Here is a 6,327-nt window from a genome sequence, read left to right as displayed (position 1 = left end):
TGTATGTTACTATTTATTCATAGACAAATTTGAACGAGTCAGAACAACATTAAAGGATCATTTTATGCAAGAAAAACAAATATTGACAGAAAACGTATTAATATGTAATTAATATTTCATAAAGTCTTATAACCTGCGTACATTTTTTATGCTTGTTTCAAATTTTAAGAATTTGTGTGTAAGTTACAATAAATATAAAATTATAAAAATGTTAAAGTTACAACAATTTAAATTATCATCACACTTTAGATGTTATGTTTATTAATTAAAACGCATGGAACACAAGTAAATGACAATAAAAGAGAGTTGCCTAAGCTAAAAGAATAGTTTAGAACCACCAAATAACTCTTATGAAATGAAGGTGAAAATTATGTTATGCTTGAAAGAAATAAAAACATGAAAATAGTAAGATGAATGTATACAAAACATAAAATGATGAGTATATGTACCTGATTAATTAACAATTTCCCAAGCACTAATCGATCACCATCATGTACTTCTGATAGCCATGTTTCATTGTTAGTTATGTTTAGCTTATTAGTTCGAATCAGTAATTCAGTGTTCTATTACATTATTTTAGTACACACTAACACTTTAAACTTTACACAACAAATGTGTACTCTTCCTTCAGTTTCAACCGAAACAGCCTGTGCTGAATCTCTCTTCTATGTGTTGTTGAATATAACCTTTCATCAACGGGTTAAATCTGCCATTATGCAAAAGTTAAATCTGTTCAAAACATGTTAATTCCCAATGCACAGTCGTATATTAGATTTTTATTTATGTTAAATATTTTCAGAATATGTTTTATTGGTATGTTTGTAATTTTAATCTTAAATATACTTGGAATAATTAGACACAAATCTTATCGTAAATTTATCACAAGGAACGTGTTTCTATTTATAGATTAATAATGAATTTGAATTATGGTATAGTAGAACAACTTTCATATTCATAACTAGCAAATACATAAATATAAGTGTAAAAAAGACATCATGTTATGTTTAACGCCTTTTATCGGAATACCGGTATTGTGCTCGTGTCAGGGAAAATTGACTTCTCAACAAAGCTCATAACGTAAATTACATTATTTATTGATGAGTACCTGTAGAAGATACATAGATACAGATAAAGTACTATCTTATTCAATGTGAAACAATTAGTGTATTTAATATTGGCGTTATCGATTGTTAATATATTATCGTTTTCAGAATTCCAGAATTAGACATATGTACTTGCATTTACTACATGCAAGAATTGCGACATGTTTTAATATTCAGTTATGTTAATTTGTCTCTTTGTTGATTATACTCTGTATCTTTCTGTTATGTAGCATAACATATTCACATTTTCGTTTATCTGCTTGCAGGGATAGCAAACACATACGTTTCTCTTGCAAACGGTTTTCCCTATCGGTTTCTTACGCAAAACCATAGGCAAATTAGAAGATATACATTGCTTGTTTTAAAAATATTCAAAAACTATACATCACATTTGAAGATTGTATTTTTTTCAATACATGATACTTAGTATTAAACACTTCTGAATCTGACATCTATACTCAAATATAATCATCTGAAAATATTCTAGGTATGCAAAAAGATTTATCCTGTTATTATTACTTCTGTCATCTCCATTTGGTAAATTATTATCATTATCATCATCATCCTGTGTGATGATCTCCACAGGCTCTTGTACTCCTCTAGTTTTACAAAAGTTATGTAGCCTCATACATGCTACAAAACTTGGCTGCTCTTTTCTGGTGAAAACGGTAGAACACCACCACTTTTGTGTAGGCATCTGCAATAAAGGCATAAATATATGAGCCGCATCATGACATAACCAACATAATGGGTTTGCGACCAGCAGGGATCCAGACCAGAGCGCAGTCTGATCAGGATCCATGCTGTTCGCTTACAGTTTTTCTACTTGTTATAGGGTTTGTAAACGAACAGCATGGATCCTGATCAGACTGCGCGGATGCGCAGGCTGGTCTGGATCCATGCTGGTCGCAAACCCATTATGCTGGTTTTGTCGTGACGCGGCTTATGTATGTTATTTGTTTCATGTGGTATGTCATTACTTCAGTGGCATGACATTTTCACAAAAATAGGGCCAGAAGTAGAGATCAAAGTTGGGACAGCATCATTTAAACATATTGTAAATTCATTATCAATACAGGTCATATAGTGAAACACATTATGATAAAATGGATCAATACAATACAGCATCATTTAAACATATTGTAAATTCATTATCAATACAGGTCACATAGTGAAACACATTATGATAAAATGGATCAATACAATTTGGCGGCGTGGCCGAGTGGTTAACGCGTCGGACTATTAATCTAAGGATTGCTGACCGCGTGGGTTCAAATCCTGTCAGGGCCACGCCGTTGTTTCCTTGAGCAAGAAACTTTACATTCATTGCTTAGTACTGGTTGGTTCCAGGAACGGATTCGAGAGTGTTTCAATAAGCTTATAGCTTCCAACACAATCGAACTAAAATAAATTTGTATAAACTAAACTAATACAATAATTACTTTGAATGATTTGCAATATTTTACCTGAAACGTGACTTCAGTATACCAAAGGCTTTTTCTACCACCATTCTGCCTCTGCTATGGTGTTTATTGAAGGCTTCCTCTTGTGGTGTTGTCGGATTCACCTTTGGGGTCAAGAGGTACCTCCTTAGAGGGTAACCACTATCCCCCAATAACAACCCATTATTACTTTGTTCTAAATGTGTCTGAAAAATGATAGGTTATCATAAAGCAGTTATTTTCAGATGACATATAGTTTTCTTTAGAAAATTCACAAAAGCTAGATAAAATCAGAAAGAAAAAATATTTTTGTCCTTAATCATTTAGTATGATGTTAGCACAAGCATTTACTAATATAATTAGAAGTCCATTAAGGGTAATGCAGCTTTAATTCATGTCATGAGAAATTGATTGTGAAAAATTTCACCTTTAACCCACAAGCACTGAAAATGGCCGCCTCATGCTGTGAACCAGGCCACCTTGAAACAACATCTGTGAATCTACAAGAAGTATATTTATTTGATAAGTAAATCTACAACAGCTAAATTACTTGTATATGTGTACAGCTCCACATACTCACCTAATATTCTTTAATCGAAGGTTTACACTTTGTATGAATTGGTGAATGTAAATGGCAGCTCTGGCTTTAGACACCCCGTGGAGGTCTCCAACTTCTGATATGAAATCGCCTTTTGCGAGGTATCGAAGTCCAATAAGAACCTGCAATGAATGAAGGTCGAATTGCTTTATTGATGTGCTTGAAATAAAATTACTTTGATAAAAATATATCTAGATCTTATATGATTTTTACGGTGGCACAAATGTGACATGTGTGTGTTTTTATTTATCTCGTTGCCACGAGATACTATGTCGTGGCCACGAGTTACTAAGTCGTGGCCACGAGATACTATGTCGTGGCCCAGGTTACTAAGTCGTGGCCACGAGATACTATGTCGTGGCCACGAGATAGCTAAGTTGTGGTCACGTGATAAATAACCAATCAGATTACACCATTTATGTTACTTTCCCCAATTAACTAGACATGTGCTGTAGTACAAGGATACCCCTACTTCACCAGCCTGTAAAAGTGCAATTTATACAACTTATTGACTTGTCGCTAATTTTACACTTAGCGTCACTGTGACTTAGTAACTCGTGGCCACGACATAGTATCTCGTGGCCACGACATAGTATCTCGTGGCCACGAGATAAATAAAAACACACACATGTAAAGAAAAAAAAGAAAACTAACAAGTGTTGGCTTTTATTATACATACCTAAAATATGACATTTCTATTCAATGGGCTGTGAAACTCAGAACTTATTAGCTATCATGTAAAGAAATTATTCTTACCTGCTAGTGCTATACTTATGATAAGCTTTAATAATAGACGACATGGACGAGTGCTATGTCATAAATTATTAATCCTTTATCGTTTATTACTGATTTCTCGTAACTTCAGCAACTGTTGATATTGCCAGCCATTAAATGTAAAATGAACAGTGTTTACATTTCATAACAAAACACGTTTGCCCATTTTTACAGGTAATGAAACCGGTTTAAATAATCCTCCTATCATCAGATCATCCTATGCCTATGGCTATGCACTCCTTGTTTACGGATCATAATATCTACAAATTCAGCCAAATTCCTCGAAATTCCTCTCCTCTGACGTATTAAGAATTATTGAATTTGTTAATAACATCACTTTTCCTTTCTTTTACAACGGCATTGTTATCAAAGCTCTAATTAAAGCCGTGTTATTGTGGATCCAAGTCTAATGTTTTTGTATGTATACACATAACACAGCGCCATGTTTACCCATAATGCTTGGGCTAAAAATAAATCAAGGTTAAGGTCAAACTGCTTAGTTACGAATGTAAACACAATGTAGAGAGTAATAAATACAGTGAAACTTCGATACATTTACCTTCGTCATGCTGCAAATAGACTGCGATCTACCCGTTTTAGGAGAAAGATCAGCCCGACAGAGCTCTTCCAACTCTTTAATCGCTGCTTTATTGAGTCTGTATCGGGAAATGACTTCTCGATCGGTTAAATCATCAATATTAACCGTTCGTTGCCGAAAACAGCGTGATTTTCGTCGGCGGCGTTCGTTTACAAGTAGTAAGGCGGCCATTTTGTTTGATCTGCGACTGCTTCTCAGCGATCGCAGAAAAAATGCATGATCTTAGGATAATCGTACGATTATGAAAATCTGCGACGTTTGATAAGACACCACCAAAATCGTACTATCGACGTACGACAATCGTACGATAAAAACGGTCGTACGACCGTTGATAAGACAATATAACTTTGGTTGAATGAGTTTTGTTTTTTCTCTGAACCGGGTTATATAATTAAGCTATTTACTCAGCATTGAAACAATATATTTTCATGAAAGCAATCATATCATCATCATATAAACGGGGGTAAAACCATATATCACGAACACATTTTAATCTACACAAATAACAATTATCAGCAAATATCATACTAACGCATGAGAAATATGGAGAAAAAATATCATATTTATTCATTTCGTAAATTAGTATTACACCATTTGCGATTTCGAAGAATGAACTGCAAAAATGACAGTAATATTAAAATATGATAAACAAGATCAACAAGGAAAGGCGGCGTCCAATAAACGCAACCCCCATACGACCCAGCAACAAGAACCATTTTAAAGTATGAACAATATACTTCTATGCATATTTATCAAATAACTCCAAACAACAGTTTGCAAAATTATCCTTAGAAAATAAACCCCTATAAAAAGATAGTCGAATAGTATCCGCAGAACGGACAGGTACTAGGTTTAAAAGATAGGGGAATTATTCCCCTATCTCTCTAGTCTATGTATCTCTCTCTGCATGTAAATTTGTTGCTGAAAAAGTGGCTTAAGGTCGACCCCCGGAAAAAGGACATCTGGAATTTCCTTTTTTATTCTGGAACGCATTTTTAGTAAAAGTATCATACAAAAAGACAAGCTGATTTACTGTAGAATCGCCTGGAATAAAACCCGATTGAAATGGAGTAAAAAACTTTGAACGATTAAGGAAATTAAATACATGCTTAAATAAGATTCGTTCAAAAACCTTTTCTATTGTTGATAACAAGGATACAGGCCTGTAATTTGACACAAGTGAACGATCTCCTTTTTTATAAACTGCACATACATTAGCAATTTTCCAAGATGATGGAACATAACAATTTTGTAAACTCGAATTAAATAACTCACAAAGAGGTAATTTTACGTGTTCAACGGACTCCTTTAGAAGTTTGTTATCAACACCATCAGGTCCTGAAGCTTTTCCAATTTTTAGACATTTAATTGCATCTTCAACTTCAGAGGTTGAAATTGTAATTGACTCCAATGATTGAGGATTAGCTGAAGCAGATGATAAGATAGGGACTTCTTTGTCAGAGCCAGTAATTAATGATTGTCTTGTAGAATAAGTATTCAAAATATTTGATTTTTTTCTGTCATCATAGACAAGTTCATTTAAAACATCATCACTTAAAGGGGGAATTCCAACAGACTTTTTATCAGAAATAAAACCTCGTAATATTTTCCACCAATCTTTAGATGAAAGAGCCGAATTTTTTAATTTGTTTGAAAGAGAATCTATATATTGATCTTTTGCCTGTTTTATAGAAGAAACAACTTGGTTTCTTAACCTACGGAATTTATTCCAATGAACAGTAGTGTTAGTAAGTTTTGCTTTTCTATAGGCTCTTCTTCTTTGACGATTTTATGTTTGATATCATTTGTTAT

General features: G+C 33.7%; 1 long non-coding RNA gene across 1 annotated transcript; it reads right to left on the bottom strand.

The window, feature by feature from the left end:
- Positions 1-1,628: 1,628 nt before the first annotated feature.
- Positions 1,629-4,847, bottom strand: LOC132755012 (uncharacterized). Its single transcript, XR_009629155.1, has 4 exons — positions 3,900-4,847; positions 3,126-3,265; positions 2,570-2,751; positions 1,629-1,800 (listed from the first exon to the last, which is right to left on the bottom strand). It is a non-coding gene; the product is annotated as an uncharacterized LOC132755012 (long non-coding RNA).
- Positions 4,848-6,327: the final 1,480 nt, after the last annotated feature.

This window comes from Ruditapes philippinarum, unplaced genomic scaffold (assembly GCF_026571515.1).
Source record: "Ruditapes philippinarum isolate M1 unplaced genomic scaffold, ASM2657151v2 ctg22144_1_1_1_1, whole genome shotgun sequence".
NCBI lineage: Eukaryota > Metazoa > Mollusca > Bivalvia > Venerida > Veneridae > Ruditapes > Ruditapes philippinarum.
This window is presented reverse-complemented; position numbering and strand designations above follow the sequence as displayed.